The sequence below is a fragment of the Pristiophorus japonicus genome, chromosome 20, assembly GCF_044704955.1.
Source record: "Pristiophorus japonicus isolate sPriJap1 chromosome 20, sPriJap1.hap1, whole genome shotgun sequence".
NCBI classification, from domain to species: domain Eukaryota; kingdom Metazoa; phylum Chordata; class Chondrichthyes; family Pristiophoridae; genus Pristiophorus; species Pristiophorus japonicus.
In genome coordinates this window covers 93,680,030-93,692,324 of record NC_091996.1, presented here as the reverse complement: position 1 = coordinate 93,692,324, position 12,295 = coordinate 93,680,030, and the positions used below count along the sequence as shown (strand labels likewise).

Sequence of the window (12,295 nt, the reverse complement as noted above, 5' to 3'; positions counted from 1 at the left end):
CTATTTTCTATGTTTCTATGTCTACAGAGTCTATTTCAAAAGAGACTCTACAAACGACAGCAAACGGAGCTCAGGACCGAAACTGCATCAACGTCTCCCGATAATAGCAGGATTATTTCCCCAGCAAATTGCTGTCAGTGGAAGATGGTCACACAATACAATGATGCGGGTAAAACCAGTCCCAGTCTCTCACCGCAGAGTGGTCCCCGAGCGTGATTGACGGGGGGAATTACCCAATCACTCTTAAGTGGCTGAGAAATGGTGCCTTCTCCTGGGATCGCAGCGAATGAATCCCCAGGGACCTTGGAGTGCAGGTCCACAGATCCCTGAAGGTAGCAGGCCAGGTGGATAAGGTGGTTAAGAAGGCATACGAAATACTTGCCTTTTTTGCCGAGGCATAGAATACAAGAGCAGGGAGGTTAAGCTTGATCTGTATAAAACACTGGTTAGTCCGCAGCTGGAGTACTGCGTGCAGTTCTGGTCACCACATCACAGGAAGGATGTGATTGCACTTGAGAGGGTACAGAGGAGATTTGCGAGGATGTTGCCTGGACTGGAGAATTTTAACCATGAGGAAAGATTGGATGGGCTGGGGTTGTTTTCTTTGGAACAGAGGAGGCTGAGGGGAGACCTAATTGAGGTGTATAAAATTATGAGGGGCCTGGATAGAGTGGATAGGAAGGACCTGTTTCCCTTAGCAGAGGGATCAACAACCAGAGGGCATAGATTTAAAGTAATTGGGGGGAGATTTAGAACGGATTTGAGGGGAAATGTCTTCACCCAGCGGGTGGTGGGGGTCTGGAACTCACTGCCTGAAAGGGTGAAACCCTCATCACATTTAAAAAGTACCTGGATGTGCACCTGAAGTGCCGTAACCTACAGGGCTACGGACCCAGAGCTGGAAAGTGGGATTAGGCTAGATAGCTCTTGGTCGGCCGGCACGGACACGATGGGCCGAATGGCCTCCTCCTCTGCTGTAAATGTCTGTGATTCTATGGCAGTAATCGTGACCTTCCATCCATGGCTCACTGTTGATGGAGAATGTAGCAGGCATCTTGTGATCATTCCCACCACCTCCCCCTCCCCCCCCAACCCCGCTCCAATGTTTCAGGGGCTGTGACCTGTTGATGAGGCTAGCTGATCACTATGGGGAGTTCGAGTCTAGAGCATGGTTTCCATGTATAGCTGCAGCTGTGGAACTTTATTCACTGTCTGGGTCGTCGGTCCATCGCTTTCCTAAACCCTCCACAGCTCACTCTCTGTCTCCTAAACCCTCCGTCCCTTAGTCCGTCTCCTAAATAAGAGGAATTTCTTCACTCAGAGGGTGGTGAATCTTTGGAATTCTCTACCCCAGAGGGCTGTGGAGGCTCAGTCGTTGAGTATATTCAAAGTCGATAGATTTTTGTCCTCTAGGAATCAAGGGATCAGGCGGGAAAGTGGAGTTGAGGTCGAAGATCAGCCCTGATCTCATTGAATGATGGAGCAGGATCGAGGGGCCGAATGGCCGACTTCTGCTCCTGATTCTTATGTGCCTTCAGCTGCCTTGGCCCTAAGCTCTGGAATTCCCCCCTAAACCTCTCAGCCTTATTTAAATTTTAAATGAGAATTTTAAAATCGAGGCGTTGCTTTAACCGGGAGCCAATGTAGGTCAGCGAGCACAGGGGGTGATGGGTGAGCGGGACTCGGTGCGAGTTAGGACACGGGTCAGCGAGCACAGGGGGTGATGGGTGAGCGGGACTCGGTGCAAGTTAGGACACGGGGCAGCTGAGTTTTGGATCACCTCGAGTTTATGTCGGGTAGAATGTGGGAGGCCAGCCAGGAATAGTCGAGTTTCGAGTTAACCAAGGCATGGATGAGCTGAGGCAGGGGGCGGAGACAGGCGGTGTTACGGAGGGGGTAGTAACGGTGCAGTCCATTGATGAGGCCACACCTGGAGTATTGTGTACAGTTTTGGTCTCCTAACCTGAGGAAGGACATTCTTGCTATTGAGGGAGTGCAGCGAAGGTTCACCAGACTGATTCCCGGGATGGCGGGACTGACCTATCAAGAAAGACTGGATCAACTGGGCTTGTATTCACTGGAGTTCAGAAGAATGAGAGGGGACCTCATAGAAACATTTAAAATTCTGACGGGGTTAGACAGGTTAGATGCAGGAAGAATGTTCCCAATGTTGGGGAAGTCCAGAACCAGAGGTCACAGTCTGAGGATAAGGGGTAAGCCATTTAGGACCGAGATGCGGAGGAACTTCTTCACCCAGAGAGTGGTGAACCTGTGGAATTCTCTACCACAGAAAGTTGTTGAGGCCAATTCACTAAATATATTCAAAAAGGAGTTAAATGAGGTCCTTACTACTAGGGGGATCAAGGGGTATGGCGAGAAAGCAGGAATGGGGTACTGAAGTTGAATGTTCAGCCATGAACTCATTGAATGGCGGTGCAGGCTAGAAGGGCCGAATGGCCTACTCCTGCACCTATTTTCTATGTATGTTTCTATGTTTCTATCCCCCAGGGATTACAGACTAATCACCATTGGGCCCCACCGCTCCGTGCGGTGTTTATGCTCCACACCAGCCCCCTCCCACCCCTCTCCATCTCACCCCATCACCATATCCTTCTATCCCTTTCTCCCTCATGTGTTTATCCAGCCTCCCCTTAAATGCATCGATATTATTCGCCTCAACCCCTCCCTGTGGCAGCATTCACATTCTCACCGCTCTCTGGGTGAAGAGGTTTCTCCTGAATTCCCCATTGGATTTATTAGTGACTGTCTTATATTGATGGCCCCTAGTTCTGGTCTCCCCCACAACTAGAAACATCTTACCAACGTCTACCCTATCGAACCGCTTCATAATGTTGAAGACCTCTCCTTCAGCCTTCTCTTTTTCACTGAGGGTGGTGAACCTGTGGAATTCTCTGCCACAGAAGGTTGTGGAGGCCAAGGCACTGAATATATTTAAGAGGGGGCTAGATAGATTTCTAGAAACAAAAGACATCAAGGGGTATGAGGGAAAAGCGGGAATATGGTGTGAGATAGAGGATCAGCCACGATCATATTGAATGGTGGTGCAGACTCGAAGGGCCGAATGGCCTACTACTGCTCCTATTTTCTATGTTTCTATGTTTCTTTTCTAATGAAAAGAGCCTGTTTGGTCTTTCCTGATAGGTATAACGTCTCTGTTCTGGTATCAACCTTGTAAATTTTTTTTGCACCTCCTCCAGTGTCTCTATATCCTTTCTGTAATGTATTTGCTTCATGGGTTCTTTGCTTAAGAATTCATAGCAACACGTTGCTATTAAGAACTAGTTCGTTTATTACCAAAGGTTTAACAATCACATGACACATTACCAGTTCATCCACCAGGCTCACAACTGCATATCTCATCGTGGATCCCCCGAACCTAACTGGCTGGGGTTTTATTGAGTCTTGTGAACATCATGTGACTGGCTAAGCCACTCACAATGCTACAGCTCTACAAACCTGTGCATACATTACACTTTCCATAACATGGAGACCAGAACTGTGCATAGGGCTCCATGTGTGGTCTAACCTTGGTCTATGGAGACCAGAACTGTGCACAGTGCTTCAAGTGTAGTCTAAGTAAGGGATATGGAGACCAAAACTGTGCATGGTGCTCCAAGTGTTGTCTAATCAAAATTCGACAGAGATTTAACATTAACTTCTCTGCTTTTCAAATCTAGCCCTCTGGAAATGCACCTCTGTTTGCATTTTTCTCCTCTTAATCTTTATTAAGGATGGAATAAAATGAGATGGAGCCCATGATGTCTGTTTGCGATTGATGACCTGTGGGTGCAGCAGAAATAGTTACTGATCGATCAGTCTGGATAGGGCCCAAGTGCACTTTGGTGAACGGTGGTTTGATTGAATGGTCAAATCGGGCTCTCAGGGGATGGGGTGCTGGGCCTGGGTCCAAGGGGACATGCTGGGGTGCCTCTGCCCCACTTTGCACGACGACACCCGGTACCAGCCTGCTCCCAATATGCCACTTGGGGGTGAGACCAGAACTAGGAGCCATCAATATAAGACAGTCACAAATAAATCCGATGGGGAACTCAGGAAAAACTTCTTTACCCAGAGAGCGGTGAGAATGTGGAACTCGCTGCCACAGGGAGTGGTTGAGGCGAGTAGTATCGATGCATTTAAGGGGAAGCTGGATAAACACATGAGGGAAAAAGAAATAGAAGGATATGGTGATGGGGTGAGATGGAGAGGGATGGGAGGGGGCTGGTGAGGAGCATAAACACCGGCACAGAGCGGTGGGGCCCAATGACCTCTTTCTGTGCGGTACCCTCGATTAAAAAGGCACGCTCACCAGATCAGGAAAAGACAGACTTGGATATATACACCACCTTTCACGACCACCGGACGTCTCAAAGCGCTTTGCAGCCAATGAAGCACTTTTGAAATGTAGTCACTGTTGTAATGTGGGAAACGTGGCAGCCAACTTGCAGCAACGTGATAATGACCAGATAATCTGTTTTAGTGATGTTGATTGAGGGATAAATTTTGGCTCCAGGACACCGGGGAGAACTCTCCTGCTCTTCTTTGAAATAGGGCCATGGGATCTTTTATGTCCACCTGAGAGCAGACGGGGCCTTGGTTTAACGTCTCATCTGAAAGACGGCACCTCGGACAGTGTGGCGCTCCCTCAGTACTGCCCCTCGGATAGTGTGACATTCCCTCAGTACTGCCCCTCGGACAGTGCGGCGCTCCCTCAGTACTGCCCCTCTGAAAGTGCGGCGCTCCCTCAGTACTGCCCCTCCGACAGTGCAGCGCTCTCTCAGTACTGCCCCTCCGACAGTGCAGCGCTCCCTCAGTACTGCCCCTCGGACAGTGCGGCGCTCCCTCAGTACTGCCCCTCTGACAGTGCGGCGCTCCCTCAGTACTGCCCCTCCGACAGTGCAGCGCTCCCTCAGTACTGCGCAATGCGAATTTAGGATAATATTTGGATCCATTTCCATGGAGTACATGGACCTTCCTGAAATTCAATGCAAATTAATTTTAAATTGGCAATCTCATGAATAGCTAGTGAGGAAATGAACATATCAGTCTTCATTTAGAAAGACACGGATTAATCAAGAACAGTTAGCATGAATTTGTTAAGGGAAGGTCGTGTCTGACTAACTTGATTGAATTTTTCGAAGAGATAACAAGGAGGGTCGATGAGGGCAGTGCGTTTGATGTAGTATATATGGATTTTAGCAAGGCATTTGATAAGGTCCCACGTGGCAGACAAAGAGGCAAGTTGGATTCAAAATTGGCTCAGAGGCACTGAGCAAAGGGTAATGGTTTTACGGGTGTTTTTGTGACTGGAAGGATGTTTCCAGTTGGGTTCTGCAGGACTCAGTGTTGGGTCCCTTGCTTTTTGTGGTATATATCAATGATTTTGACTTGGATGTAGGGCGTATGATAAGTAGTTTGCAGATCACACTAGAATCGGCCGTGTGGTCGATAATGAAGAAGAAAGCTGTGGACTGCAGGAAGATATCAATGGACTGGTCAGGTGGGCAGAACAGTTACAAATGGAATTCAATCCAGAGAAGTGTGAGGTAATGCATTTGGGGAGGTCTAACATGGAAAGGGAATACATATTAAATGGTAGGACACTGAGAAGTGTAGAGGAGCAAAGGGACCTTGGCTTGCATATCCACAGATCCCTGAAGGTAGCAGGCCAGGTAGATGTAATGTCTGTAAGCTTGCAATGTTTGTAGCTCCATACTGTGGATGTGGACGTATTGTGTACTGCAATTAACCATTAAGCAGAACCATGCAATTCCGCAGACTTCCGAGAGAGCTGCCTGCCATGTTAGGAAGCTGTGCTCTGTGAAGATATCACATTTGGCGACTGAGATGGGATTTTTCGGATGATGTAAAGCTTAATTTTTGTTGGTGAAGGATTCAGCCAGCCGACAGAGAGACTTTGGAAGTTTCTGTCTTTGGAAAAAGCTACAAAAATCCGAGGTAAAATACAGCACACGGTGTGAACAGCTAGAGATTAAAATGGCAGGTGTATTGGGATATTTGGAAGAATATAGACACGACCGGGAACGTTTTAAAGCGTATGTGGATCGGCTAGAAATGTATTTCATTGCAAATAACATAATCGAAGTTCCAGACAATGCAGTCCAGAACCGGGCTGTGTTGGAACGTAAGAAAGCGATTTTCTTATCGGAGGCAGCTCCGGCATTATATGACACTCTTGTAAATCTGCTTGTGCCTGACGAGCCAAAGGACACAACACTTAAAGAGATTTTAACGAAGCTGGAGCAGCACTATAATCCCAAACCGTTAGAAATTGCTGAAAGCTATCGTTTCGGGATTCGGAATCAAAAGGCTGATGCATGTATCAGTGATTACATCGTTGCATTAAAAAAGCTATCGATGCACTGTAATTTTGAAAACTTTCAAAACTGAGCATTACGGGATCGTTTTGTTTGTGGGGTGAAAAATGATGCCATCAGAAGGATGTTATTGATGACGGATGACTTGACTTTTGAGATTGCTTGTCAGACAGCGAGGTCGATGGGCATGGCCGAACAATATTCCCGAGAATTAAATAATGATTACGGTCGTCAGTCAACCGAGGTAAATCACCTGCAGGTTCAAAGTAAAAGACGGTGGGGGCCCAAAGTCTCAGGAACTGTAAATTCTAACAGAGCGTCGAAGTCGTGCTATAGGTGCCTGGGACAACACATTGCTCAAAGTTGTCCATACGTGAAGGCAGAGTGTTTCTTCTGCAGAAAGATTGGGCATCTTGTGAAGGCATGCCGACTGAAGGGTAAACCAGCTTTCAAAGCTATGAGTCCAGCGTTCAAAGTTATGAGTAGAAATCCAAAGAGACTACATAGCATGGAAGAACAACAACAGGACGAGGAGATGTTAGAGTTACAAGTCATCAGGAGCACGAGGTTAACGGACAGCGATTCGGAAAGCATCAAAATCCACATAGACGTTGCGGATTCAAGATACCAATGGAAATTGACACGGGTGCATCCGTGAGTGTTGTACTGGAGTCACTGTACCTCGACAAATTGCGTGATTTCCAACTGGAGAGGCTACGAGTAGCTGCGAGGCTACCCGGGAGAGAAAATTCCTGTGGTAGGTCATATCACCGTACCGGTGAAATATAAAGAGCAATTTCAGAACTTGCTTCTATTAGTAGTAAAAGGAGACAAGTCTGCCTTAGTAGGAAGAAATTGGTTGAGCTCACTGAAGCTGGATTGGAATAAGATTTTCTGTGTGGAAGCGAGATTTTCATCAATGGATGAGGTTATCAAGAAGTATCCAAAGGTGTTCTGCGAAACGAGCAGTCCGATTCAAGGCTTCAAGGTGAGTATCAGGGTACAGAAGGACGCTAGATCGGTTTACTACAAGCCACGTTCCATACCATATGCACTCGAGGAGAAAGTTGAGCAAGAACTCAAAAGACTAGAGACTGAGAACATTATTTGTAAGATAGATCGATGTAATTGGGCTGCACCTATTGTTGTTGTACCTGTCCGATGGCAAGGTAAGATTGTGTGGCGATTAGAAAAGTAACCGTAAAGCAGGTTCGAGAGGGTAATGTCCCCAATACATTGCTGAATATAGAAGATTTGTTCACAACACTGACAGGTGGTCAGATCTTCTCAAAACTGGATCTTACGAATGCACCTTTGACATCACTGGGTCACGTTTGGTTGCTCTACCAATCTCTTCAGCTGTGACTGGCAGTTCATCAATGTATGAAAAATAAAACACTTCTTCCCTATCGGGTGTAACTTGTTTTGGGGAAGACAATCTAAACATTGCATCAGCATTACTGTGATTAGCTGATCGTCTTGAACTAGATGAGGAGTCCAAGTCATGTTTGACTATAAATACTCATCTAGGCCTATATCAATTTAATAGACTACCATTTGGAGTGTCTTCCACCCCTGCCATATTCCAAGGGGTGATGAACCAGATTTTGCAAGGTATTGAAGGGGTAGTATGTTATTTGGATGACACACTAATTTCAGCACCAAATAGGCAAATTCATAATAACATATTGAATGAAGTTCTCAAACGGGCTATAGAAGCACAGAGTACGAGTGTCTGCTCGTAAGTGTGAGTTTCTTAAAAACTCAGTGGAGTACTTAGGGTACAGAGTCGACAAAGATGGTTTACATCCAACCATGGAAAAATTGGATGCAATTAGAAATGCACCCACTCCCAGAAATGTCACTGAACTACGTTCATTCTTGGGTCTTTTGAACTATTATGGGAAGTTCCTACCAAATTTGGCTTTTGCTTTACGCACTCTCAGTGCCAGTGAGAGTAATTATGCGCAAATTGAAAGGGAAGCTTTGGCATTCATTTTTGGGGTCAAGAAGTTTCACAAATACTTGTCTGGTCGTAAGTTTACCATAAGCCCCTAACAGCAATCCTCCATCCAAAGTCCCCAGTTCCAACATTAGCTGCAGCCCGAATGCAGAGATGGGCTTTGATTTTGTCAGCATATACATATGATATTGAATACAGGCGATCAGCTGATCACTGTAATGCTGATGCAATGTTTAGATTGCCTTCCCCATCACAAGTTACACCCGATAGGGAAGAAGTGTTTTATTTTTCATACATTGATGAACTGCCAGTCACAGCTGAAGAGATTGGTAGAGCAACCAAACGTGACCCAGTCATGTCAAAGGTGTATGAGTATATTGCAAATGGATGGCCAAACCAGGTAACAGACAAAGATACACATCCAGGAATGAATTATCAGTCGATAAAGATTGTATCAAGAGTGGTTATACCAAATAAATTCAGGTCCAAATTATTAGGAGACTTCCATGACCAACACCTGGGAATGTGTTTGACCAAGAGTTTTGCACGCAGTTATTTATGGTGGCCAGGTCTTGATAAAGATAGAGTACATCGTGAGTCAGTGTACGACATGTCAATCGGTAAGCAAGCAACCACCACCAGTATCATTACAGCCATGGAAATGGCCTCCCAGGGTGTGGCAAAGGCTACGTATTGATTTTGCTGAGTTAGAAGGACAATAATTGTTCATTGTGATTGATAGCCATTCGAAATGGGTTGAGGTGTTTCCAATGTGGAAAATAACAACAAGTAAAACATTGGACATTTTACGAAAATTATTTTCTTCATTTGGTCTCCCTGAAGAAATTGTTTTGGATAATGGACCACAATTTCATTCAGAAGAATTTGCACAATTCACGAGCAAAAATAATGTGAAACATACCAAGGTTCCACCATACCATCCTGCTTCGAATGGTGCAGCAGAGCGTACTGTACAAATTGTAAAACGTGCCTTCATAAAACAAATGTTAGATCCAAATCCAAGGAAATGACAGTTGTCTTTGGATCACAAATTGGCTAATTTTTTGATTACATATCGAAATACTCCTCATACAACTACTGGTAGAACACCAGCAGAGTTGTTTCTCAAACGACATCCACGAACCAGATTCTCGTTGTTAAAGCCAAATTTGGCACAGTCCGTAGAAAAGACACAATTAAGACAGAAAGATAATCATGATAGAGGTTGAGTAAAAGAGAGAAATGTGAAATTAAACCAGAAGGTGGGAATGATTCAATTATTTCTGACTCATCAGATAGTTTTGATACACCAGTAGCAAATCCTAAATCCAATGTACTGGAAAAAAAATCCAGGAGAGAATCAGAATGAAAGTCTGAGTCCAAGTCAGGAAAACAAAGAGCTTGAAGTTAGAGTTCAAATGAAAATCAAGGAACGTTCCTCAGGATGGCCTCGAATGTGCTTAGATTCGAGACCATGTTTGGAAGATTCTGTCCGAGAGCGAAGGTATCCTCTTCGAAACAGAAAACAAGTGGTAAAGTTAAATTTGTAAATATGGAAAAAAAAAAGTTTATATCCTGTGTTATATATAAACATGAAGGTTATGTATGATGTTTGTTATGATGGCTTCTTCATTAAGGAGGGAGAAGTGTAATGTTTGTAAGCTTGTAATGTTTGTAGCTCCAAACTGTGGATGTGGACATATTGTGTACTGCAATTGCAGAGTTAATCATTAAACAGAACCATGCAATTCCGGAGACTTCCGAGAGAGCTGCCTGCCATGTTAGGATGCTGTGTGTGCTGTGCTCTGTGAAGATATCACAGTAGATAAGATGGTTAAGAAGACATATGGAATGCTTGCCTTTATTAGCCGAGGCATAAAATATTAGAGCAGGGGGGGGGTCATGCTTGAACTGTATAAAACACTGGTTCGGCCACAACTGGAATACTGCGTGCAGGTCTGGTCACCGCATTACAGGAAAGATGTGATTGCACTAGAAAGGGTAGAGGAGATTTACCAGGATGTTGCCTGGACTGGAGAATTTTAGCGATGAGGAAAGATTGGATAGGCTGGGTCTGTTTTGCTTTGGAACAGAGGAGGCTGAGGGGAGACCTGATTGAGGTGTATAAAATGATGAGGGGCCTGGATAGAGTGGATAGGAAGGACCTGTTTCCCTTGGCAGAGGGGTCAACAACCAGGGGGCATCAATTTAAAGTAATTGGGGGGAGGTTTAGAGGGGATTTGAGGGAAAATCTCTTCACCCAGAGGGTGGTGGGGGATTGGAACTCACTGCCTGAAAGGGTCATAGAGGCAGAAACCCTCAACACATTTAAAAAGTACTTGGATGTGCACCTGAAGTGCCATAACCTACAGGGCTACGGACCGAGAGCTGGAAAGTGGGATTAGGCTGGATAGCTCTTTGTCGGCCGGCGCGGACACAATGGGCCGAAAGGCCTCCTTCCGTGCTGTAAATTTATTTGATTCTAGGGTGCGGTGATGCAATCAAGAGTACCGATGCAGCCTCACTCTCTCTCGCCTCCACTCTGCATCTTTAAAACATCTATGTGTATTGTCTTGGTGTGGTTCCGCAGCCACTTACGTTTTTCATGTATGTCATCCGACTGTGGAATCAATCGCAATCTGATTTCACTCAACATTGACCCTGGACAGTGATCGGGAGCAGGAGCCCTGGCTGATTCAAGAACAACAACTGCATTTATACAGTGCCTTTAATGAAGTGCAATGTCCCAAGGCGCTTTGTCAGAGCACGTTCAGACAGGATTTCACACCGAGACACATAAGGCGATCTCTCGACTCGTCCGCTGCCTCTGATTCGTCAGGCTGCTTGTCCGACATCCCATGAGCAGAAATTTCCTCCAATTGAATAGTAGGAAGACCGAAGCCATTGTTTTCCCCGAGATGAGCTTCCGACCACATATCCCCATCATCGCCATGACCGCCTGTTTCTATCTCCGCCCCCTGCCTCAGCTCATCTGCTGCTGAAGCCCTCATCCGTGCCTTTGTTACCTCCTGACTTGACTATTCCAACGCACTCCTGGCTGGCCTCTCACATTCTACCTGACGTAAACTAGAGGTGATCCAAAACTCGGCTGCCCCGTGTCCTAACTCGCACCGAATCCCGCTCACCCATCACCCCCTGTGCTCGCTGACCGACATTGGCTCCCGGTCTGGCAATGCTTCGATTTTAAAATTCTCATCCTTGTTTACAAATCCCTCCATGTCCTCCTCGTGCCGCCCACCCCCCATCTCTAACCTCCTCCAGCCCCTACACCCTTCCCTATCTCTCTAACCTCCTCCAGCCCCTATACCCTTCCCTATCTCTCTAACCTCCTCCAGCACCTATACCCTTCCCTATCTCTCTAACCTCCTCCAGCCCCTACACCCTTCCCTATCTCTCTAACCTCCTCCAGCCCCTATACCCTTCCCTATCTCTATAATCTCCTCCAGCCCCTACACCCCTCCCTATCTCTGTAACCCCCTCCAGCGCCTACACCCCTCCCTATCTCTGTAACCTCCTCCAGCCCCTACACCCCTCTCTATCTCTGTAACCTCCTCCAGCCCCTACACCCCTCTCTATCTCTGTAACCTCCTCTGTTATGTATGTAAACATTTATCAATGTGTAAGACGTGCCACCAGGGGGCGCACCCGTGGGAGACCCAAGGGTCACCTGTACACCCCGGGCAAGCAGGTATAAAAGGCAGTCTACCACGCTGCCTCCTCACTGTGGAGTTACAATAAAAAGACCAAGGTCACAACAGTTTGAGCTTAAGATATAAACGTGACATCCTCCAGCCCCACAACCCCCCCGAGATCGCTACGCTCCTCCAATTCTGGCCTCTTGCACAGCCCCCGATTTCCATCGCTCCACCATCGGTGGCCGTGCCTTCAGCAGCCTGGGCCCCAAGCTCTGGAACTCCCTCCCTAAACCTCTCCGCCTCTCTCCTCCTTTATG

General features: G+C 46.4%; 1 protein-coding gene across 2 annotated transcripts in view; it reads left to right on the top strand.

Moving 5' to 3' along the window:
• The window catches only part of LOC139232692 (disks large homolog 4), a 438,206-nt gene that overhangs the window by 103,234 nt on the left and 322,677 nt on the right, over window positions 1–12,295 (top strand). The window lies entirely within an intron of this gene.